Source organism: Poecilia latipinna, unplaced genomic scaffold (assembly GCF_001443285.1).
Source record: "Poecilia latipinna isolate Pla-1442-1.1 unplaced genomic scaffold, P_latipinna-1.0 Scaffold2664, whole genome shotgun sequence".
Taxonomy (NCBI): Eukaryota; Metazoa; Chordata; class Actinopteri; order Cyprinodontiformes; family Poeciliidae; genus Poecilia; species Poecilia latipinna.
The window spans coordinates 22,033-48,868 of record NW_015115280.1 but is presented as its reverse complement, the minus strand read 5'-3'; the positions used below and the strand labels follow the sequence as shown (position 1 = coordinate 48,868).

At 36.0% G+C, this 26,836-nt stretch overlaps 1 long non-coding RNA gene across 1 annotated transcript in view; it reads right to left on the bottom strand.

The window, feature by feature from the left end:
• The window catches only part of LOC106938675 (uncharacterized), a 53,924-nt gene that overhangs the window by 5,265 nt on the left and 21,823 nt on the right, over positions 1-26,836 (bottom strand). Inside the window, exon 2 of the long non-coding RNA XR_001422675.1 lies at positions 274-366. This is a non-coding gene — a long non-coding RNA (uncharacterized LOC106938675). The remainder of the gene's footprint in view (positions 1-273; positions 367-26,836) is intronic.

Genomic DNA, 26,836 nt, shown 5'->3' with positions numbered 1-26,836 from the left:
AAAAAAAAAAAAAAAAAAAAACTTGCAGATAAATAAAATGTTTATATATATGGTAGGGTTAGGGTGAAGACAAGAAGTGGGCTTCAAATATATATACAGTAGTGGTGTTGCTGAAGTTCTGAATTTTTGGAATTTAAAAGGCCACCACTTCATGTTAATAGAATCCAACAAAAAACAGAGCAGCATTCACTGATCCACGCAGATGTTAATTTAATTATCTCTTGCTTTAAATGGACAAAAGCAAAAGAGAGGGACAAAAATAAAATCACTCACCTTTTTCTTTTTTCTCAAGGTAACCTTGACTCCGTCTGTTGACACAACGATGTGAACTTTCTTCTTCTTGATGTTTTTCACCTTAAACTCATACTGCAAAAAGAAACAGATGGATGGAAGATAGTCAGGTTGGTTCAGCTAAATAATGACAAAACGAGCAAGCAAATGAACAGAGTCCATTTTATTCAAGGTAACTTTGTGTAGCACAATCAAGCAACAAGGCAATTAAAGATGATTGGCATGATAAAAACATAAAACAAACAAACAGCATTAAATTGCAGTGACATAATAAAGAAAAAGTTAGAATACAGACTAAAATTAATGTTTCAGTTGATATTAATCAAAGGTAACTCAAAAAAAAATTTAACTTTTGTAGTAATATAATTATATACCAGGGATGTAACTGGAAATATCAGAAAATCTAAACACAAAGCTAACCAATGCCAAATTATTATGTGGCTACATAATAAATTTACAGTACGTTTGTGTTCTTCATTGATGATTAATTCAATCGACCCATTTCATAAATACAAAAGAAAGGTATATATATTTTTTTCTTTCAGTCCATCAACCCTAGCTACTAATCTTCATTCACACTGCTCTGTGTGTTCACTTTGTGTACTACATATTGATTTTATTATTGGTTTTCTCTTTCTCTTTCCTTTCCAAATAAATGTTCTGTTCTTATAAAAGCAGTATTACACAATGCTTTATGTTTGAAGGTTTGTCTCAATAATAACTGCTGCTCTACAGAAAACAGATTCAGTTTTAAATATGTGCCACATTTAAACACGGAAAATAAAAGTAAACAAAATAAAATTGTACAGCATGTTCAGTTTTTAGGACAAATGGACATTTTGTCACAAAGTGTCAAACAGTGATTTTATGTCTGTCTGCGGCTATATTGAGGATTATGGACGTGATAAGAGGGTACAAAATAACTCAGTGGCTTGTTAGCGTTGCTTAAGATGGAGCACAAGAAGCTTGAACATCACAGTGAAGCAGCCCAATCAACTCCTTGCTGTGTTTGCTGGGAAAGTCCTGACTGCTACAGTTATGAGAATCAAGGTGTGTTTGCATGCGGCTCTGCCTGGATGTTTCTACCATTTCCAGAAGTGAAAAGAACAGAAGGAAAATATTCTATTTTCAGGTTCATGTACCTGATATAAGGTGCTTTGGGGAGGCAGTAATATTTTCACAGTTCTCATATGCTTTTACAGCATTGAAATTGTAAAATCATATAAAAACAACAATTGGTATTTACTGGTAATGTATTTAAATTGCACCCAGATCTTTGTGCTGCACTCCAGCTAGCTGCGTTGCACACACTGCATGGAAACAACACTGTGTGCTGAAGGATGGTTGCAACTTTGGTGTAAAAAATACATTTAAAAAACATTTTAAATAACCTGACATGCCAAGCTGATGTGTTTGCACTCTGGAAATTATGTGCATACTGCTGTCCTTTGCTTCTAGTTAGGTCTGCCTGATATTTTTGTACTTAAAAGATGATCTCTTGCCTGCAAAGTGTCAGTAAGATGTACTGATTGATGGCGTCTGAAGAGCTACTTGTACCTAGCGTACATACCAGCAAATTAAAGTAACACTGTTTTCTTTAGATGCTTGTCTTTGAATTTTTAAAATAGTTTCGTGTCTGTCTGGAATTTTCTTCAGTCGTGTGAAGAAACACAGCACTATGCACTTATATTTTCTGTAATATCTTGTCAGTATGAGAGATTCGTCACAGCAATTTCTGATTCTCCAATTTTAATCTACAAAGATGTTCTTATGACTTTGATACCTAGTCTAATGAACATGTCGGCATATGCTGCAATGATGATTGTGCTGCATAAACATGTTTTAAATGCCTGATAGGCTGCATGAATGACCTCCACTGAAATGATTACAGAAGCAATTAAAAAAAATACATCACACAACATTTGACTGGTTAAGTGTGTGCGCCATAATACAAGAGAGAGCACTTATGTCTAATAAGCCGTCTATTCCTCACTGAACAGGCAATATCACTGAATCCATACCGACCATCGCACAGTCTCCCTGGTGCCTTCAGCTTCCACCGCAATAACACAGCAGAGATGTGATTTGTATTGCAACTGCTGCAACACTTGGGGGAAAGCGCAAATATTCATTTCACAACGACAGGGGTTCATTCCAATGGGGTTTGCCCCTCAAACGTAGCACCTGAGTAACAGGCAGGGTGCTCAGAATTTTTAATGAGCCATGAAGATGGATTGCAACACAGTCCAGATCCATATCTACAGCATGGCTCATAGATGGGGAGCTGTTGCTGCCTAAATACGTCACTGCTGATGGTGAAAACAGAAGGAAAAAAAAAAATGGGCTGCTGGTCATTATAGAAACGAGTTTTGCTAAAAAGTGCAAAAATGTGAAGGCCCATAAATGCCCTACCATGAAAGATTATCAACGTTTGTGTAAACAAACGGGTATTAATGGTGTAAAGGAATAAGCTCATCCATCAAGCTAACAAGTCAACAGCTGCAGTTCCTGTCCTTGGACCACGTATTGTAATTGTGGATTCTTGAGAGTCTATTTCATGTTTCCATAAATGAGGCTTCATTTTGGAACCCTCAGTGATCATCCCACGTCCCAATGGGGTCTTTTGGTAAAAGCTCCAACCTGCAGTTCTGTTTATTACCGCAACTCATTGAGAGAAATAAAGGTTTATGACTCCGAGGACAAATTCACATGGGAATGAAGACACAAGCAAGAAAGCCAGTAGACAACTGAGATCATTTTACAACAAGACCGAATGAATAGTGTCTATTTCTGTTTCTCCATCTGTTTAGTTTTTATTGTAATATTTCATTAAAGTAATCACAACGTATTTGAAGGACTTGTGTCATAAAAATACTCAAATCTCATGTGTAAAGCGTTTAAACTGAACGTTACTGTCTGAAAACTTTGAATTACACTCCATTCCAATATAATTTCGATCCTGTCCCTGCCTGGCCTGTTTCAACCCTGATATATGAGAGATTTTGATTCATGCTCAAGCCACAATAAATCTAAGTTTCCTCCAGTGGGTGTATATCATTTATAAATACACTTTTCCTTAACCCCAACTCCAGTCTTCCAACAACCAATTTTTAGATCTAGTCCTGATCAAACACATCTAAACCAATGGATATCTCTGTCAAACTTGGAGCAGTGATGTATTTAAAAGTTCCACCACAGTAATTGTATGTCCTTGTTTTTGAAATCTTCAACTTTATGCATGACTTTTTGTGCTATCATGTATGATCCAGTCCTGCAAAAATTCACAAAATTCTGTGCCACTCAAAAAGAGGCAGGGATGATCTTCACACCCTGGTTACAAACCACACACACACACACACACACACACACACACACACACACACACACACACACAAAATCAGGTCACATATTCGGTTGCAGCTGAGCGATTTCTTCGTGTGGCTCATGAGCACCACAAGAACAATCATGGAATTTGCATCCCGTTTCTCGCACTAAATCATTACACCTACACGTCTACTTCTACTCCTTATCCTTCAAGCAAAAAGCAGAGGGGAAAAGAAAGGGAAAAAAGACAAGAAAACACATTTTTCATCTTGAATTAACCATCTAACTGATGTAGTTCAACAATTCTGTCCCAACGCAGTAATCCTCCTGAGTACAGTGCAGACTGTAACTTCGGACCTCATAAATACAATAAAATACACTGAGTCAATTTGTTCAAAACTGGTGCATTTTAACCACCAAGGTTTTCCCCTGACCAATCATGAGCACACATCTATCTCAATGACATCCTCTCTAGAGGGAGGGAATGGGAAAAAAGAGGAGCTGTAAAAAGAATGAGGAGAATGTGATGAAAGGAGACGAAGGAAGACAAAGAGAATGCCGAGGAGGAATAGCCTAAGGTAGATGGAATATGAAGCTTAATTAAAGCTCAGATCATTAAGTTCACTATTATGCCAATTCAAATTCTTAAAAGTGTATACTGTTGCACTGCTGCTCAATGAGATGAAAACCACAACCTCTGCAGAGAATCCTCTGCTCAAAATGTAGAGCATGGAGAATATTTCACAGAAAGAGCTTGGGAAACATGTTCAAGCTGCATGCAATAACTGAAGGGTGGGTCATTTTGTTTGATTAGTTTGTATTCCTTGAAGAAATGGCATCCATGCAGCAACAACAGACCTTTTTTTTTATTGTACTTTTTATGTAGATTAATACTACATGTCTAATAATATGAACAGAATTCAATTTAAAGCTTCATAAAACCCAACTTAAATTGTTTTATTTGAATTTTATTTAAATTTACACCAGGCTGATATTGAGATTTGGTCAAAATACACCACAAAAAGTTTGTCTTTATAAACTAAGTCCAGCTTTTTTTTTTCTTTTGTATTGGCTCAATAGACAACAAATTACAATAACTTCATGAATGTTGTGAACCATTTCAGGGAAACTGAAAGCTTCCAAACAGACAACAAAAAATAGCTGTTGAAAGATTAGGGCATAGGGTTATTAGACGTTACCCAGGGAAAAACTTCAAATGGCATGAAGAAGCAAAAACCACACCGCAGTCGAAGCAGTTAGTGTACAAATTGGGCCACTAGTACAATAATAAAGCTTTCTGTCTCTATTTTTCACCTCAGGAAGAAACTGAACGACTCCTGGAGAGAGAAGAGGCACATTTTTAAACTCTTTTACCCCCTGCTTCACTACAACCTTTATAGAGATGCTTTCTTGTTTTGCTGTTGTTGGCAGCTACTTCTATGTTCCTCAGTTTATCTTTCATGTTCAAAACAAGTCTATCCCTATGACAAAAAGTTATAATGCTAGCTGTGTGTGCTATGTGTTTATCAGGATGCTGACATTCAGAAGCACTTTCAATGATCACTTTACATCTACAGAGAAGAAAAACACATTTAGAGTCACAAAATATCAATTTCACTGATCTTTTCAGCACTAGTGCTATATTCACCTTATATTTGGAAGCCGGGATCATATCTATCCAGTTTCTTTATTTCTGCTGCACAAAATCAAACCATGCAACAACAATATACCTTTGAGTATTGCGACAATAATAATTTAATTCAATATATTTTTTTCTATTTTCTGTTATTATCTACATAAATTGCAATATGTACAGTTACAATGTTCTTCTGATTGGTTTAGCTTTAACTTCTAACATTACACAACTTTTATCAGACCACAGAATAAACCTATAATGTTTATTCAAATGAATCACTCACAATCAAAGCAACATTGTGGGTATTTTTTTTTTTAGATACACATATTCGATATTGTATATGTTGTTAAAATTTACTGCACCACTACTCTTATTTTTTTGTTAGCCCAATATTTAATCAATATTTTCTTATGAAATCAGATTCTTCTTACTGCAAGGAGAAGAAGTCAATGGACTGAAATCAGTTACAGGATATTCTCACAAAGGCCATTGCTGTGCAATAAAGACCTGCCTCTGTATCTGTTGATTAAATCCATTTTCCACAATATACGAAGGAAGCTCATATATCTTTTCCGCCATCTCATGTATCTCTTTTTCTCGCCAAAGAGAAACTTTCAACATTTTCTCTTAATTTCATATGGTCAACTTGAACTGAAGTTTGTCTTTTTATCATCCGTCTTGAGATTTCATTTTAAATGCTGCACATTCCAGTGAGTCCTTGCTAATTTGCCCTGCCTGACCACTCAGTCATTCTTAACACTTGTTCCCTGGCCCATATATACAGATACAAATATGATGGAGTGGCTGGCTCCTCCTGTCACATTCTCGCTTGATCATACACCTCCTATTTTCTCTCTTGCTCCTTACACACTCCTCACCTCCTCTTATCTTTTCTTTACACATCTCTCCTTCCCTCCCCTCTTCCTATTTCCTCCACAGGCCGCTGGCTGATTCAATCTCAGGCAAGGTTGTTTATAAAAGGCATTTCATTTTCCAAAACCATTTGTGTTCAAGATGCTATAGGACCCATCAAGTTTCATCAATCTTAGTAATGCAGTTCTGTCATGGAATCAAAAACAAAATTTTCTCCTAAATGTATAGAGTTGTTTTGTCAAACATGAATGCGCACACATTAATGTAATAATCACATACGCATTTGCAATCTAACAACAAAGGTAATGATGTAAGACATCATAAGTTAAAACTATTTTAACTACACTATTGCAATGCAAAACATTTTCTTCCAAATATTGGCATAGATAAAATAACATGCTTTTACATTTTATGTTTTTTTTTTACATCAAGTTNAGAGNTAGTTGTTTTTCTTTTAAAATGATGTGAAATGATCTTAAATCTGTGATTAAAATTTAGCGGTACGCAGAAATAACTTGTAAATTAAAGTCTAGTCATATCAAGTCTTCACTCAACCAAAGGAAGCTACAAACTTCAAAACTAAAACAATTATTTATCTGCATATGACAAAAATCCTGTGATTAAACAGAACACATTTGAGGATTCTGCCCACACAGGACAGGCATTATGTGAATACATATTCACTCAGTAGAGGTTTTTATTGTTTTGATATTGAACACAACCTTTGAGGAGTGCCAAATGTTTTTTTTTTTTTTTTTTTTCAGGAATCATGTAGCAAAGTAGAATAAATATCATATTTATTATTATCAGATGTGGGCATTAAGAACAGTTAGAGTTCATTCAATGTTCCGAATACAATATCATCATCCAGAAAATGAATTCCCCTGAGGTAAGATATAGTATATATCTGACCAAATATTGCATCCAATCAATTGCTTATTGCAGTAATGAACACAATGATATTGTGAGGACAACTTGAATTCAATATATTACTCAGCTCTTTGTCAAAAACTTTTTAAAAAAAAAAAAAAAGATTGATTGGTAAAAATCCAAAAGACAAAAATGTATTTTCATGCCCTCAGTACTTCAAAACAAAGAGATCTTCTCAACTAACCAAATAAAATGGAAGAAACCTTTTGGGTGAGAAAAACAACAACAACAACAAAAAAAAACAACTTGTGTCGCCAAGAGAAGAATTCCAGCAGTTGTCTGATGAAAAGGTTCCACACATTCACTTGAAAACAAATGCTCAGCCTGAATCAGCAAATGAATGAAACCATGCACACACAGACATGCAGCTGATTTCTGCAGTTTTGGGGAAACTTTCGATCCTGTAAAATATAAGAAAAGGTCTCGTGAAAGAAAGAAATTGCACCTTTTATTGCTTCAGGGGCATGATGCAAAGAACTACAGGGATTTGCTGCTGTAAGCTCCTCTAAGCTTGTTCAGTCAGTTCTGAGTTTGACGTATTATAGCTGCCATTTGTTGTGTTGCTCGGCATCAGCATGTGTTCATCAAAACTACGCACAGCTGGCAAAGAAGATTTCTGAGATCCTGCTTCAAAAAAAAAAAAAAAGGAAAAAAAAAATCAGACTTGATGAATTATAATACTGTCTAGACATGTTCACCTCATAATGCAATCCAGGGAGAGGAAAAAAAAGAAGTTTAACTGGTGATTTCTGAGGTTTTAAAACCATTTTTCTAATACTGTGCTACTTTCCAATAGGCTTCTTGTCTCCAAACTTTTCACCTGACGTGTGATGGAGCTCTGTTCTTCTTCTGGATCTGTGCCCATGTTGGATGGATACATACAAACCTCTAAAGTGACATACACTCATTACGACTTCTAAGGACTAATGTGTCTCTTTTTCCCTTTTACTCGGGTCATTCTTGTCTACAAATTAGACCAATTCTAGACTATAGATACTCTGATGAGTCCGTTTCTACTTCGTCAATGATTTATTTTTCAAAGACAAATGGGGGCTGCTAATATGTCCCATTTGTCAAAAAGATTAGTTTGTTTTCATGCTTAACGATTTCATCTCATCAACACATCTAAGACAAAACACAGTCAGAGTGGATAACCAATAGTTTTGAAGCTGCTTTGACATTATGAAATTATACATCCTTATTCATTTTAAAAATATCAAACCTTACAAAATCTAATATTTCTCCAGATCAGTAGTGATACATTACCAATGCATTTCTTGATACTGGGCACAAGATAAGTGAGCTAAGTAATGAACTTGTAATTCTAAAGATAACTGTCCATAAGTCTTACTATTGCCTCTGATTTCCAACTATTTTATATACATAAACCTTTCAAATTTTTTGCAGACATCCAAGTTTTGCCATAAGCACAACTAATTTTGAAAAATGCACTCCAGGGAAACACAAATAAATTCAGGTAAACCAGATTAGGATGTAAATTAGATAAATTGACAAATTAGATGTCCATTTATATTAAAAATAACTGACACTTTGTTGAATATGCCAGGGAGAATTAGGGCAGCTCTGAAGGCAAAAGGGATTCCAACCTGGTGTACCTATTAAAAAGGCCAGTGTGGATTATATACATCTATCCTCAGAATAGCTGAATATTGTGCTTGAACATAAGCCTTCTTACACAATCAACAAAAAAGGATGAATGCCGCCCATTGCCTTGAAACTGTCAAAAAACAGTATGGCTTGAATGGCTTCCAGCTGGACGTCCTGCCTTTTAGACCTTAGGTTACACGAAAGAAGACATGTTTAGGCCACAGAACGGATAGTCGCCCTTGTCATGCACTGAAGATAACGAATGGCTGACTTACACACTGTGTGGCATGAAAAGGTAACTGTCTGATCCTGTCTCCTGATCTTCTAGTTCCTGTGCTATTTCTGTCAATAAATGTGAAATCTTAAGCAACTGTCTTTATTCCTTTGACCTTTAAAGGAAGATGAACCCTGCCAAAGACAAGACTTTGAATTTGAAGGCTTCAGAAATCTACAGAGGCTGCTTGGGACCATAGATGATGTTGAAAAACTTCAAAAAGAGAAAGAAGATCTTCTTTTCTTTTTTTTTATGCACAGGTGGCAGCTAGTATGTTCAACCAAAAACAAATCCCTTTAAAATGCTAACAGGTAATGACAATGAAACATATAAAAAGACAGTGAATGTGGATGCATGAAAATGGACTTCCTCCATCAAGACTCTCCTCCCTATCTTTTCCTTTTATGATTACCTACTGTTACAATCAACTGTTACATTTATCTAAAGTTTAGACGGATGACTTTATATTTTTTTTTAGTTTCCAAGACACAGAAATAAAATATGAGTAAATCCTAATCAGCAGGTCAAAACTAAAAGAAAAAAAAAGAAAAAATCTTAATAATAACCTTTATTTAACCAGATAAAACCCGTGAGATGCAATCTCTTTTTAAATCTCTTTGAGTTCTCTCTCTGGTTTAATGCACCTGAATCAAATGAAGGCTCATTAGATGGCCTAAGAAGAACATTGATATGCTGAAAAAGTTGTTACTACCACCAGGGAGAGAATTAAAATTTGCAGGATGCCGACCCTTGAGGACCGATTTTGGGCACCACTGAATTAAGCTGATATTTTTCACCACTATAGCACACTCAGAGATTGCATAAAGAGCATTCAGCTTTCATCAAAATATGGTCACACAATCTTTATAGCATATTATGAATGTTCATTCCTCATCCTGATACACAATGCCCATAAAGAAAATCAGGGGTGCCCCATAGGGAATACGAGATAACGGGAGTTTGTTTCACAAAATGCCTTCAGCACTTTTCACACTTAGATCTTCATACAAAGCAAGATAGTATGTATGGATGCATGTATGAAAGTGCAGCTTTAATACTTCAGTCTTTCATTTTTCTTGCAATAAATGAAAGAACAACCACAGCAGAAAGTGTTTTAATTTAAAAGGAGATGTAATTACAGGAGGTCAGTCAGAACAAGAACTGTATTCTCCTTAATTACATATTAAGGAGCGTCTACTTGTGATCATAGAACCCAGGAGAGGTGTTAATTAGTCTAAAGATTAAATAAAATTAAAATACATTTATAGATCAACTTTTTCTGATCACTCTCGTCTCTGAAATTTCAATGGGTTTTGTTCAGTCTTTCATAATAATAAAAAACAGGAAAAAATGCCACACAAGTTCAACAAAAGCAGAGTTACTGTAACTGTTGAACCGATGATCACCCGGTCCTCAGGGAGCGATATTGCCATTTGAGGAAGTCATGGATGGATACTGCATCAACACCGAGTTTTCTCTCCTCATTGTTGTTCATTTCAAATTACTGCACAGCTCTACACATTTCAATGCAAAGCTTCTCCAAGACTTAGCCATAAGCCTCCCCTAATCAAACCTCCAGAGAATGATGCCTAAAGCAAAAACAAAACACACACTGAGTTTTCTTAGCTTTGCAACAACTCTTGCATCGCAGCTCTATTCTCATTAAAACAGAAAATGCATGTAAAGAAACACAATTACAAACATGATGCAAAATAAAGCAAGAGTGCAGACAACTAATTACAAAGAGGAGCCTCTGCTGACAGTCTTGGCTAGAATTCAATCACAGCGTGAGGGGAGTTTGTTCTGACTGACTGTCGTAATACAAACTGATAGATGACAGAGAAAAGGATTATATGTCCTCAAAGCTTTAATTGGCAGTTTAATTAACTCAACCGCAGAATATATGGCAGACAATAATGACGAACATCGTGACAGTGCACATCAACGAATCACAGGAGGGCATCATTACAAGAATTAATATTAATTAATGATGTTGTTTGAAACCTGTACAGAATGTCACATAACATTGCTATAACACTGTTAAAATATAATTTTAAATAGGGAATTGGATGTTAAGAAGAAAAATCTCAACATAAAAGCAAGATGTAAAAGGATGGAGCATTTAAAAACTGGGACAGTAATTTACTTAGATACGACTAGTTTTTAAGTGCACATTTCTATCATTATGTCACCTTAATAACAATCTTTGCTTCCTTACTAAACAGTTCATTTTTAATTATCGTCCTTACCTGGACTGCATAGAAATAGACAATTATGAAAAGGCTTGAATTGGGCAATTTATTCTGAACAAAATGGAAGTAAAGGAAATATAACTTGTGTTGGAATCATTACAAAAAGTTGCATTTTCTTAAAAACTGGTCTGCTTTGTTTGAACCACTTGCATAATTCATGTTCTACACATTTCTTTAAAACACTATATTTAAATTTACAAGTTAGACACTTTATCAAATGACTGCATTCACCAAATGATGAAGGGAGTCCATTTAGAAGCCGTTTATTTCAGTTGTTTTATTAGATACATCATATTTTAATTTAAAATAAAATCAAATATCTATTTAAAATAAAATAAAACTTCAATAAAAAATGTAAATAGTATATATTTAAATTTTATACAAAACAAGCTTCAACAAGAGACAAATAGTAACTTCCAAGCTTTAAGATAACTTTTGTTATGAAATGGTGCCTTCCATTCATCCATCCACCTGCAAAAACATTTATCTTTGTATTTCATGGTGTACACAGAATAAAAAAACTAAACGTGCAAATTAAAGAATTATATGAACTTTAATATTTTAAATTTTGGGATTTCGAATTTCTGCGAGTAATTTCTGTCTAATTGCTGAGTACACATTCCTAAAAATACTGACCTTATTCACCATCTCCAAAATTGCTATAGATTCAAATTATCCCACTGCCAATTCCACTGGCACTTAGTGTTATTATTATTATAGTGCAATTAAATAAAGGATATTTTAAATTAGGTTCCCTTGCATTTTGAAGTCTTAGTGTTCGCTTTGCCATTCATTCATTCGCCATTACTGCTAAATCCATCTCACAAGTCAGTGCTGCTGAAATGAGCCAATAAAGCTTGATGCTTCCACCAACGAAGTCATACGGCCCAAATGACAGCTTCTGCATGCACGGCATCATTTCAGTGAAGTGTTCTCATCTTCCCAGACGCGAATAAACGACAAAGACACCATTAAGGGTCTGAACACATCCAGGTCTCCTATTCCTGCCAATGTGCGGTGAGATTTACTTGAACAAAGCACAGCCTGGATTCATAAATGTGTTGTCAGTCTGGCACAGAACTGAACCTGTACTTTAAAGCTGGACCAGACACTTAATGAGTTGCATTTATATTAAATATTCATTTGTAATGAAAACAAAAAAGTTGTGCGTCAGTTTAAAAGCATTGCTTGACAAGCAAATAACTCCAATACTTATTGAACTTTACTTTTTTTAACAAGTAATAATTAAACTTTGAAAAAACAAAGGTAAACCATTTCAAGATGTGTTTTCAAGTTTCCAAAATGCCTTAGCACAAAAGATTGGTATGTAGTACAACTATGAACAATTTGCAATCCACTTTAAAATAAATCACTCCATCTGTCCAAATACTTCTTTATCTCCATACATATCTGTATCTCTTCAGAAAACAATGTAGAAATACATAAAATGAATAACTACACATATTTATCTATCACAGTATTTCACTGCCAGGACAAAAGAAAGTGATTGTGGTGAAGAACACAGGACAACATAATTTACTAAAACAAATAAAATGAAAGCAGGTTGAGATAAAGCGGCAGTATGAATCCACTGGGAACCGGAATCTCTAACTGGAAGACAATATTACTTTCCCAGGCAGTTTGGGGTGCGAACCAGACCACAGAAGGACTTTAACAAATAGATGTTATTCTATGATGTCTCTGTTTTGAAGTGCTATGTTATGTTTTCTTCTTGTCTGTTGTATATATATATATATATATATATATATATATATATATATATATATATATATATATATATATATATATATATATATTGGTAAATCACATGCTTGATTTTACAAATACAAAGTTTGTTTTTATGATGTAATCAAACAGGAAGCTTATCGTTAACAGCATGCAGATCAATTTCCCATGTTTCATCATTACTGGGGACAAATGCAAATAGCTCAGCCATTATCCCATAATAAGTAGGATGTTTATATGTCCTCTTAAAATCACTCCTCCCTTGGTACATTCTTCTCAGTAAGGGGAATGAGACAGCAGAGGAAAATAGAGCAATAAAATTCAATGTTGTGTCTGGCAGAGACCATTTGTTCATTATTGTGGTTCAGACTTGTTCAAATGTGACAGCAACTGTTATTTACCTCCAGACAGAAAAAATTGAGAAAATACCCATTCTACTCAGCTTTGTCCGTTCCTCACCATCACCACTAACAACTATTACAGCTCTCTCATGAAATCTTAATGCATCAAGCTCCCTTATCAGACAGGGATGAAAACGTGTCCACTTCCAGATATGTACCGTACAGAAAAACACATAACCATGTTTTTCTCACTACCTGGCACCAAATCAGACCAAAGGCTTTCTGTTTTATGTCAGTTAAGAGTATGCCTTTTTTATATTATTTTCCTAATGCCAGACAAATGACAATTTAAAAGTTTTTTTTTTTTTTTTTTTTTTTTTTTTATGTATTTTTACTTTTTTCTGAAAATTCCTAAGATTAGAAACCTTTCTGTAGTTTTTGGTATTGTTGTATTTTAATCTCTGCAACTTGTGTCAAACATGTTGGGTATCCTTCAAACAGCTTGACAATGATATGCTGGAATATTGGTCCATTCCTCTTGACACAAATGAGTCGAGAGGAATGGAAACAAATAAGGTTTGTAGATCACCTTGCTTGGACACACCTTTTCATCTCTGGAAACAAATGGGATTGAGATTAGGGATTTATAACAGGCTCCAAAATATGGATGCTGTTCTCCTTGCAACACTTTGCAGCTATTTTGGCGTTGGTAAAAAACAGTCCCTTATTCTACAATTAGCTTAGTACAGAGTTTTTTGTTTTTGTTTTGTTTTTTCACAATGTCACAAATGTAAGCAGTGTGTTGAGCTGGTATTTTACAACACATTCACATGTACTTCCTTTATGAATTAATCAGAAGCTTGCAAACCCATGAAATCATCAGTTTTTCCAAATTGGTTAGAAGGTTGTATAAAAAAACATTTGTGTACAAATATGTATTGACAAATTCATAAATAAAATCTTTGTAAATCATCTCATAATTCTGGCATTTAGCGAATAGACATGATTTTAATAATCCGAAATGACCTTTGGGATTTGCTGGAAAAGCCTTTGAACAATGGATAGACTCTCCCATCATCAACGCAAGATTTTAGTAAAAAATTTATGCAATGCTGAATGGAAATAGATCTTGTGACATCATAGAAGCCTATCAAAACTATTCCACAGCAAATGTGTGCCATAATCAAAGTTAAAGTACATATATATATAAATATGTGTGTGTGTGTGTGTGTGTGTGTGTGTGTGTGTGTGTGTGTGTGTGTGTGTGTGTGAATCTATGTGGGTGTGATCTGGAAAATATGGTGGATCTTCTCCAGCTGCTGTCTATTTTGAGTGAGATCATCCCACCCAAAAATAATAATTAAATCTTCCAACAACCTTTCAAGCTGCTGGAACAACTCAAAGAGTTTTGAAAGCTGTGGTGTCTACTACAGACAGAAAAAAAATAAAAAAAAAAACACATTACTGTAGTAATGTGCTTCCCCCCCCAGAATGGCTCCTGATATCCCTGACTCTACAGGCAGAGAAGTCTATCCGTTTCTGTTTGTCTTATCTCATGACATTTCTGGCAGCTAGAGACCAGCAACCACCCTGTCAGCTTCACAACAAGAAAGGAGAACTTGTGTGACTAATGCTGGCCAGAGGCCTCATGTTCAACAGTCTTATCAGCTGTAACATTGACTGTTAAGCTTCTGGTACAGCTGATTGATTAAGTGGTGCAATCAGTGGTGCATCAAGCTGCCTTAGAATTTAATTAAAGCCCCATTCAGACAAGCACTGCTTTCCAAAAATCAGAGTAAAACAGAGCATGTCAGTGTCATGTCTGGATTGTTCTCCTGCCACATATTTAACACATTCACAGAGTTTGTTGAGGTGATGCAGACAGAATTTTTAGTCAGCCATCAAACCATAGCTGTTTGTGTTTTTTTTTTTAATGGATTTCTAACAAAAATCGAAGTGTAAGGAGAGATGGGTAAGGAAGCTTATGTTTCTGCCCCAATTAAAACCTTGGAAAATGAGATTCCACTCACTGATGGCTTCAGGGGTATTTTATTTCTATAGAAAGGGATTCAGTTTGTTTTGCATGTGAGGACAAAATATCGTTATTGTTTTATTCTCAGAGAGACAACCCTACAAGAGTAGGATTAATAATTAAATAAGATTTGCAAAACCATTTTGTTAGCGTACCACCCAGCCCACACAGAGATTAAACTCTGAACAGCACACAGAACAAAAGAGACTGGTAATAATCACAGAATCCATAACACTGGCCCATTGACATTATGTGGTCCTAGGGAGGAGGAGTTCCCCACAGCTGAAATCCATATAATGTCAAGGAGATGGAACAGAATGAGTGGAGCAGTGTTATTCCTCTTTTCCTGCAACAACCGCTGCATAGGGGAGACCATCTGTGTGAACATCTTGATCTTGTTGGCCAAGTAAAAGACTGCATCTTTGAAAAGGAATCTTGGATAGAGGTTAAAGTACAGTCTGTCTGCGTATCCAGAGACAGTATGTTGGCCAAAAATAAGATCATCACCTGAAATTGTCTGTCTGAGCTCCTGCAGAAAGAATCTGAGAATATATTCTCCAAGAAGTCAAGTCTCTCCTCTCATTAGACATCCTGAATCCTCACACCAGCCAGTAGGCCGAGAGCGGTCATCATGTCTCTCTGTCCAGTCGACATTATTAACCCTACATGATTCACTGAATTGAAGTATCAAGTGAGCTCTCGGAGAAAACTGGGAAATCTCATCAGCCAGGCAAAACAATATGTGTTTATTTTGTCATACAACAATTTTCCGAAGATCTAAAAATATTTTTTTAAAGTAAATATGTCATTGAACACCCAAGTTATCCTCCAACATTTACTTATTCTCTATTTTCATATGTTTTATTTTTCATGACGTTCACTGAGCCATTATTCCCCTCCATTATCATTATGTAATATCCACATCAGTGGAGCATTAATCAACATTTTCTGACTCTTTTCTGACAAGGCAGACCATTTTCCCCAAACACTGCAAGCACATAGCCTTCTTTGTTCTCCTACTCTATAAGCTGGTGGGTAAAATTTGACACCTTGGAAAGTGGAATGAAAACAAAATTACGAAACTGCTGGAAATGGATCAACAAAGGTACAGTGGGTGGCTTTGTAGAAGATTGAATTTAAATGGCCTGGCACTCAACAGCGGTGATAGAGAGGAGAAAATAAAGCCTGGGAAAGAGTCTATAAAGCTAAAATTCATCAGGTGAATCCGTTTCTACAGAGCAATCAGTGCTTCCAGCTCAATCTGGCACAAGATGGAGAGGAGAAAATTGGAAAAGCTTGTCAAAGATGCGAAGAGAAATGTATCCATCTCTCTTGCCGTCAGCTTCCTTTCCTCTACCCAGACAGGTAATATTAGATACCAAATGGGGAATATGGCATCTGTGATAGCGATCCTCTGATCACTTCTACTAGACTAGAGTCAGCCCTAGAAAAAGCTTTTTATAGAGAAAAAACTGAAAATGAAAGTTGGGCCAATAAGAAGAGAAAAAGGTCAGTGTGGAAAAGAAAAAAAACAAAAAGATATTAAAATTCTTGTGCAAACCATCCCTGCTTTCTTCAGATAAATCATCCCCAATAAACTATTCTGGATATCTTTTCCTTCACAATCAGATATGGAGTACTACATGCAGAAATTTCCATTTACAGAGGGCATGGTAAATCCACCCCGTCAAAGTTTCCCGCGAGAAAATCGGCTGTGATTAAGAGAGTTCTATCAAAGAGCCTTTGTGCCAATTAAAAATTCCTTCAGTGCTGCAAACTGATTATTCTGCATCTACACGACGAGTAAAGTAATCCAAGTTTCAACAACTCCGGAGGGTTTTAGTCCTTTTTAATCTGAATCCAAATGAATTCCCAAACATCTGGTGACGTCGACAAACAAAAACTGTATGTGTGTGCTGCACTGTGGCGTTAAGCACTTGACATGTGAATGCAAATTCGCACATTTGTACACAGCTTCAATCAAACGGATGATTTCCATGCAAACATCACCTTTATTTACATGACAATGAAGAAACTTTATTTACTTGCTCTTTTGTTACACCACAAAGTTTGACTGCTGCTGTAGCACATCAGCTTTTGGGCAAAATAAATATTAATGAATCACAATATTTATATATTATGGTACACAAGAGAACAAAGATAAATATATATAGAAACACAAAGAGAAAATAACTTTCATTGTAACATTTTGTCTGCACTGACTATACCACCAATGTGTATGCAACACACTCATCTAGCCATGTCAAAGCTAAACTCCAGACTTGTGTGGATTGAGCTTCACTTCAGATCTCATACACCAGATCTGGGGTCCTACTCTATAATCACAAACACTCAAATTGGTATAACTCTGATGCAACAGAAAATAAAGACTATAAAAAAAGCAACTTCAGCTTCAATATCTCATTGAATGAACTTCTTTTTTAATAGTTCTGCTCTGGAAGTAAAGGTTAAAACATTAACTCTGCTGTCTGTGACATGCATGGCAAATAATAAGCAGTTATTAATGGATACTGGGCAGGTTCATTCTGGTCATTGTCATCTTTTTATGAAGCAGAATCTTGACTCATATTTGTCATCTGTTATGTCAGGAGGAAAACTGCTCAATTCATAAGGAGCATGATAGAAGTGTTTTAAAATGTTTCCTTGGAAGAATAATTGTTACAGTCACATTGCTTCTAATGCTGCTATCATATCAAACTGTTTAACTTTGTTACATTTTAAAAATGAAGTTTTTTTTTTACGCTAAATAGATCTGAAAAGCTTATCATCCACAAAACAGTTGTGTGAGGGAATCCCTGATATCCCTGACGCCAGTAATGCTCTCATTCCCAGGGATTCTGAGACATTCAAGGGTAAAAGTCACATGAAGTTCCTTAAGTAGGTCTGGGAGTGTGTGGAAGACCTCAAAAAGGAGGGATCCATGAGCCATCCTGATCAAATGCCTAAGCCATGTCTACAAATTCATTTTGATATGGAAGTGCAGCTGCTCTACTCTTAGATTCCCTTAGATGACGGTTCCTACCAGGCTGAGTCACCCGGGATGTGTCTGGGACCTTCTTTCAGTGACGATCAATATCTTATGGCCTCAGGTGAGGAATGTGGTCGAACCAGTATTAAGTGTCATGTTTTGGCTCTTTTTTCACAACTCTAGACTGAAGTGACCTGTGCTCTGGTGCCACATGCAACAATGTTTACTAAACTTCTCAAAAAATTTGGGGGCATGCTATTTAATGTGGTGATAAAGTCATGCTTTCTACAGTAGGTGCACAACAAGGCAATACAGAAACATTATTTTGCCGTTTCTCATGGCCTTCAAATGAAAACAGAATGCGCAACAGCATGACACGGGTATTTGTATCATGACTTCTCAATTTTACAACACCCAGGGCATCTTTTGTTTCAGGTAGTCAAATCATACTTTTTAGAGCTTCTTCTAAAACCAGTAGCAATTTAATACATCATAGCAAAAAATAAATAAATCAAAAAATTGTAAGAACAAATATAAGTTGCTTAAAATACAAAACATTTTTGTACACCTCAGTGAATGCATTCAGTACTAGTTGAAGCCTGCTACAGTCCAATGCTCCATCCTTACTCGATGGTGATATGACTAGGCAGCTATTATACACATCTACTCTGAACACTTCATTTCTGTCACCAAGTACTCAGACAGCCAAAGTTAGACTGGGACTTAGCCCCCTTCTTCACAAACACTCGAGTCACCTTGTTTACAACCATGCTCCGACGGCTCTCTCAGACCGATGAGAAGTAGATGATACACAGAGCATTGCAGTGATGAAGTCTTTGCTTTGTGAGGGATAGTTACGGTAATTTCAGTGCCTTTCAAACACTCCACATCAGCAGAAGGAATGGTATCAAAGCTGACGGCCTGTGCACAGACCAGGGGTTAATGCACTCTGGCTTGAGATCAGCATTAAGCAATGACATTGCTGTCTTTCCTTTTTCTAGCAACACAAACGCTTATCAAAGTGACTAGTTTAGTAGAGCCCGAAGGAAAAGGCTGCAATGAATAGATGTCTTTGCCTTCCTCAGCTTTCAATATAAACTAGTATTTTCAAATTTTCATAGTAAATAGACCATGTAATAAGTGTTTATACGCTGAAGCAGAGGATCTGTTACATAGAAATGTAGAATTTTTGGCCAATGTTTTAAAATTAGTCAAACATTGTTGTCAGTGATCTGCTCTGTTTGTTTTGTAGATTTTATCAAGACAAAATCTACAATCCCCCAAACAAGCATCCACAAGCACCTGTCTGTAAAGACATAACATGAGACATAAGGAAACCAAATTTATTTTCATCTAGATCCATTTGTACTTTTTTGTTGTTTTTTCACTTATCCACATATTTTTAATAAAAGTCCTTCTGATAAGATGTTTGCTTGAATTTTGTATGGCTGCAACAAAACATCTGAATCATAAGTGAGAACATTTTTTTTAAAAGGTTCTCACACATGAATTTTTAAGAACAATTGTCTGGCTTAACCTTGGCGGGTTTTCATGGCCCAGTAACTGAACAATACTGTTCATGAAGTACATTTTTGCTATAAAAGGTCAGACTTCAATTGGCTGGTGTCACATCTGTGGTAGGCCGCGCCATGACTGTTTGACTAATACCTTCTAATGAGTTCAGTTTCTCATGGGACTCCTGAATATTTGTTTTTCATCCACTCTTTATTCAGAAAAGATTATCAATGTCTCGCACTTATTTTCTGAAATTGCTGTGGATTCTGCTTCAGAGGCCTCAGACAGAAGCAGTGATATTTAAATAAACTGTTTTTACCTCGCATGATAAAATAACTGGAAGTGTAATTAAACATGCAGATACATTTTCATCAAAATCCTCCAACTTTAATGGAAGTCCAAAATCAAACAAATTCCTGAGTGTGCAATTCATTTTATCTAAATATACCTCACATCAGATAACCAAAGCTGTCCTGTCTTCCTATTCGTAATTCAGTTACACCTTTGCCATCCTCCTATGACTCCAGCTGCTGCCTGCAGAGATTTGGCTTGGTAACAATGGTAACTAAACCAATCTCGTAGCTAAACTAACTTGGTTTAGTTACAATAACTAAATGAACAGTGTATTCTTCCTGACACCATTGTCACAACTGGACACTCCCCCCATCTTCTGACAGAATCTGCATGACTGGAATTTTTTTTATTTACCCTGAATCAAAAAATGCGATGGAGAGTTGGAGCTCCATGCTGTAAGACTAGTTTCTCTGAAAAGAATGTGTGTGTGTGTGTGTTGTTTGCTCCTGGGAGTTTTTTCTTCTTTTGAACTGACAACCAGCAGTGATGGAAATTCTTTTTGTTTTTGCTCGTCGGTGTCAGCCCCTGCTTCGATGTGTTTAGATGCCCCACAGTAGTCACACTTGTCTACCTTCAAGCATCACTGTCTCGAGGGAAAGTGATGATATAAGAATTTTAAAATAAATTGCTCTTACATTTTAAAGGTTGAACATAAGGAGGCCTGTGCCCTGTCATGACGGTAAAAATGCTGCAGTTAATCTGCACAGCCTGAGGAGGTATTTTGCATTCCTCTGTCCAAATAGTGCCCACAGTGGGTCTAATGCTGCTTTGTGACAGTCATGAGAATGCTGCTTAAGTCGTTCATGAGAAAAACACTAAATGAAACCGTACAAACTGTGCCAAGAAAATAATTCATGCCAAAATTGTCTTCTTAAATCGCTCCTTCGGGGTACATATGTATATTTTTACACATGATCCACAGTGAAAGACTAAGAGAACATATAGAAATGCTTGGCATGCTGGTCTATAAACAGCCATCTAACAGGATATATAAGCATTACTAAATCTGATACTACAATACTGTAAATAGCCCAGAGGAATGCTAGTAAATCTGGGCTCAAGGCAAAGCAGCAGCTTCAGCTTTTTTGCTTATTTTATATTTAGTTTAATTTCACTGAAGTCCGTATGCACTTTCAGTGCCTGACAGCAACCACAAAACTACAGACAGTTGGCTTTGTAAGAAATATTTTTTTTGCACAACTAGACATTATTTTACCCCCACTTTGTTTCAGTGTTGTACTGCTGCTGTAAGGTTATCCTGCTCTCTGTGTGTTGTCATCACTCTGTAAAAACAGAAGAGCTGAACAATTGCAGGAAGACATAACATACTGCACAGTTACACACAGTTGAAGTATTAAGGTATGTGCAATGCAAGTGCAATGATAGAAATTAAAAAAAAATATAATTTATTGTAGAAGACAATATACTGGAAATGCACACTTATTTCACAGTGTGATGTCAGTTCATACAATACACACAATCAATGACTGCTCAGAGATGGAGTCCGACTCCAAACACTGGAAATTATCCAAAAATGTGTTTTTTATGAAGATGTTTTCCTTTGTACTTTCATAGTGACATCTGATATGCAAATCAAGAACAACTCATGCATACTGACCTCTACATCTCAACTTGCTCCTTAACATCCCCTTTATTTCCCAGCAGTTATCCTGCTCATTAGCTGCCTATGATATGCAGAGTGGCTTCTCTGGGGCTCGGTTTCAGCAGAATAGGTGATGGATGAACTGAGATAACAACCTAACCTGTGCAGATCATTATGGCCATCCCATAATAAAAAGCACATTATTTCTGATTCGACTCAGCCGACTGGTCTTGTTCTGATGGATGGACTCAGGCCTATATAAAGTTTTGGCAACGAGACAGGGGGCAGGAAATTGAAATAGCCATGGACAACTTTGTCATTAGCTAGCAGTTCAAGACAAAGTTCAAAACATTTTAGAATTAAGCACTATGACAAAAAAAAAAAAGACTTATTAGTGACAAAGGAGTATTAATAGGAGTCCAAATGGTTTTCAGTCTGGCGTTAGGGCAATGAGTCTTCTAAATGACAAAATGGGCTCTTGACAAGACTGGATAATGGCAGCATATATAAGATGTATTTAACAAATGGAGACTATCAATATTTCAAAATGAAGATGTTGATGATCAAAATTAAAGTCTCTGCAAGTGAAATTATGTTACAGTTGGTGAAAGAAGACAAATAATTAGCTCAGTTGTTTAAAAAAAAGTCAAAGACAAGTAAAAGATTTCTTTGTTGTGATTAACAAGAGTTAAAGTGAGAAGGAGGCATTCAGCTGAAAAGTGATAATTATATGGTTCAAGCCACTTTATCTTTATTTTTTTTTTTTACCATTTTTCATTTGTGGCTAAAGCAAAAATGTCTGCAATGATGGGATAGATGTTTCATGGCTCAAGACTGGCAGGTGGTGTCACTGCCTTCTAAAAAAAAAAAAAAAAAAAAAACTTGGCAGAGAGATCAATCCTAATAAAGAGGCTGTGAGCATCCTGCTGTTTATCAGCCCAGCATTCACCCAGGGATCCAGACCACCCAGGCGAGACAAACTCTTAAAATTGGATTTCATTTAGTATCATGTTAGGATAATATAGAGCTAAAATGAATGAGGACAAGATTTAGCAAAAGTGAGAAATGAACAACTAAGGCATGAGAGGTGAAAAACTAAAAGAAATAATTATGTTGTGGTTATGAAACATAATTGAAACACATTATGTGGCAACATCATTCTTTAGTTCACAGAGCTAATGTTCAGTATGTTTCCTTTCAAATCAAGGTTATACGAGTCAGAATATAAAAAAAAAACAACGTTAAATAACTTCTAATGAAGGACATGTGAAGAATGACAATGTCATAAACTAAGTATTCTTGATAAATTTACATTGCTTAAAATAGTTACTAGAAACAAGTTAACAATTGATTGTTTAACTGATTAACTGCAAATACCTAGAAAAGCAGTCTCTCCAGTAACGTTTGCTCAAAAGAATTTTTGAAGAAAGAGTGACTCAAATCCTGATGGTCATTTTGACCCATATGACAAGTTTCAACTCCACTGCTTTCGCAAATACCAGGCCAACTAATGTGTGTTGAATACTGGATAAGGAAATGTTGGCAGTCTTTTGAAAATCTCTCATAAAGTCTGTAAACACTACAGGGAAAACAGAGACTGCTATTAATTATGTTCTCTCTGTGCTAGTCATCCATCCGTCCCTTATCCAACACGCGGGGTACACCCTGTACAGGTTGCCAGTTTATCGCCGGCCTGTGCTGGTCATGCTTACTGTTAATATAAAATGCTAAAGACTAATTTAAAAACTGCAAACAAGATAATCTTATAATCCTTGTTTTGAAATATTTTTAATTGAGATCATTAGTGTACAGTACAAGGCACAATATGTCTGCAGCCTGCACAGGGTAGGTAACAAAAAGAAGAAGAAAATACAAACTTCCCTTCTCAGCTAGCAGAAACATTTCAATAATTTCTCCTATCAGTTTGCAAAACAGGAACACTAATCAATTCTAGAACATACGCAAAGCCAGAAAGAGTAGCCACAAGTCTTTTTGCAGAAACAGTAGCTCTCCCATGCCAACCATTTTTAAAATGTTGCCTTAATTGCATCTGGCTTTACTTCATCTGTGTTGGGGCTGAGCTTCCCACAAAAACGGCATGATCAACAAGCTGTTTCTATTAAAGAAAAGTAAAAACCTTCACTAATGATGTTTTGATTTACTAAAGCAAAGAGGATGCTCCTTATCTGCAAAAATGTAAGGTTAAACTTCAGCATTTATTAGAGCTTAGTATTTGGCAGTTCTATGACCTTTTAGAAGCACCCTGAGGAAAAACCATCTGCCCTGTTTAAATACCAACTTAATCTTTTTCTTCAGAAGGATGTTTCACATGTTTGAGCCGTACTGACTGGGACACTTTGAAGTCTTTCTTGCAAAATAACTCTGGAGGTAAAGAGTTCTTGCATGACACAATGTATACTTTATGAGTTTAAACACACTATATGTCAAGAACTTTAAATCGTGTTCAGTGTTCACATTGTTTTTTTAAGACTGGAAAAAAAGTCTTAACTGTTACACATTTATAATAACCACAACAAAGGTGGCTGACTGACTTCAATTACAGTTGAAGATTCCTTTACTTTCTGATCAGCAGAGATATCACTGCTTGTATCTAAAAGTGATTTAGATTTTTTCTGCAAGCATTTCATCCTACTTGACATGTTGCATGGGGAGCAGAGAAGAGGAGAAACTAAATAAAATATAGCTTTATGTGAAACATGTATATTGTATGAGCTCACAACTGCTGTCTCGTAACTGACGCTGTGAGCACTTGAACTTTAATCTCTGAGTATGTTCTTACACAATACTAAGTGATTGTAAAGCAAGCATAAGCTTTAAAGAGCCAATTAGCATAAAGCCACAATTGTAAAGTCAAATTCTCTTAAGAAAAATAGATAATTATGATCAGTTCAAATTATGTAAACCAATAAGCACAGCCAGACCCTGAAAATAAAACCTAACTAGCCATGAATAATATTTGTAGTTGTTGTCATTGGGTAAAATATTCTGTTGAGCATGAGTGAATATTTATTTTGTGTATTCCCAGTGATCACAGCTCAGTGTGTCAACCAGGTCATCATCACTATGGGAACATGGGGCTGAAGATGCATCCCATATACCTTACTAGTCGTGATCAATGTTTGATTATCATTGCTACATTTAGCACACAGGCGCAAAAAGCCAGTTAGGACAGCCTTTCACACACATAAGCAGCTGCCCTACAAGGTGCATGAGAGGGCATGTGAATAGTTTTACAAGCCTCAATGTTGCCTTTCAATCTAACAAACATGTTGTACCACTTATAGCAAGGATTAAAATAAAATAAGGAAATTGACTGCAACATGTGGGAAGGACTCGTTGCCCGGCACGCCACCTTGAGAACAGCAAGTTCTATGGTTTGAATGAAGTGCGCTAAATATACTTGTTAGGTTTGTCAGCGGTTAACAAGGCTCTGGTAGCTGCAGTGGAAAGATAGGTGGAGGATTTTGGCCCAAAAAAACAACCCCTTTTTTGGCTACTATCTCTGTAGTCTATAGAAGTCTACAGTGATTTGTACTGAGTGGTGAGCCAAATAGTCTTAGGTTTGAATATTGTCCAATAGAAAAAAATGGTTAAATGCTTGCAAAAATAGTGAAGCTGATAACATAAAACTATAAGCGAGGGAACTGGCCATTGGTCAATGAGAAAATTAATCCAGTTTTTCCACTAATTGGCTCTAGCAAGCATTTGACAAGTAAATTCCAGAACAATCTGATAATTTTTCCTAATCAATCGATCAAACAAAATCACAATATTTTCGGTTCATACGTACATTGAGTAAAATAACTTAGGTTGAGGAAATGTGCTTCGATCCGCAAGTTTTTGAATATTCTTAGCCATTTAGATTTTAATGGTATTCCAAAAAGTAGTGGTCTAAAACTCTGGCCCTTATGGACACTGCAAATTATAGCTTCGCCAATGCAAACAATCCAGATTCAAAAAAGATAAATTTGTTCCTCCAAGGCTTTGAGTTCACACATTTATTTAATTTAGATGTTTTGAAGCAGGGAAACTTCAAAAAAGGTGAGAAAACAAACCACAGAGGACTGAAGTGGAGGACAAGTAGTGTAGAGTAAAATGCCTAAGCAGAACAAATCCAGGCTTCTTTAGGGTTGGTTGCCTGATTGCCAGGGTGTTTTAAAGTACAAATACGTTATATTATAAATAGTAGTTTCATATGAGTCATGGGTGTGTCCCTGACCAACAGCTCATCCTGTAAATGAGTCAATGGCCACCATGACAAACACTTCAAATCCCTTGATCACTTAATTCAAGTTGAGATAAAAGGTGATACTGGTGGAAACCACCATTGTTTAGCATAATTAGTCCACTTCCACATAGTTTCCTGACCATTCTCAGAACAATTCAACAAGCCTGCAAATCCCAATATTAGCGTGCTAATGTACATCATCAAACATAATGGAACGCCAAAACAGAGCTTCGTTCTTGTTTATTTTATTGCCTCACAGCTAGCTGTCTGTGTTCATTTGACTTGAAGCACATTAACTTGGAATTCCTTGAGGTCGTATAGTTCTGAAGACTGTATATCCTCAAAGCTTAACACCGTAACCCAGTGGTAAAATATTTATAAGTCTGCCTTGGGATAGCTTTGAAGTGTACCGTCACCGGTTGAGGTGGCTTCTGTAACTAAAGCTGAATTTGAATTACTGCTTTATTAGTATCCTAACTTTTCATGTGTAAGGAACTAATTTATCCAATATCTTTCAACATTTGAATAAGAAATTAATAAATTATGAGGAAGGAAAACAAAGGTTATTCGGTTATGATTGTGCACATATCCTAGTGAAAACATGCAAAAAGGTGTTTTTACAGTCATGCACACATTTTGTACAACTGCTTTATAATTCCGACTCCAAGTGGTCTTATCTAAATTAGTGTATATATTTATACCTGGTAAACACAGCCAAGAACCACAACAAAACGTATTGTAATTCCTGTATATTGCAAATAAAATTCCCCTCATTGTTTAAACTGAAAATGGAATTGTGGAACATTTTGACACCAGTAT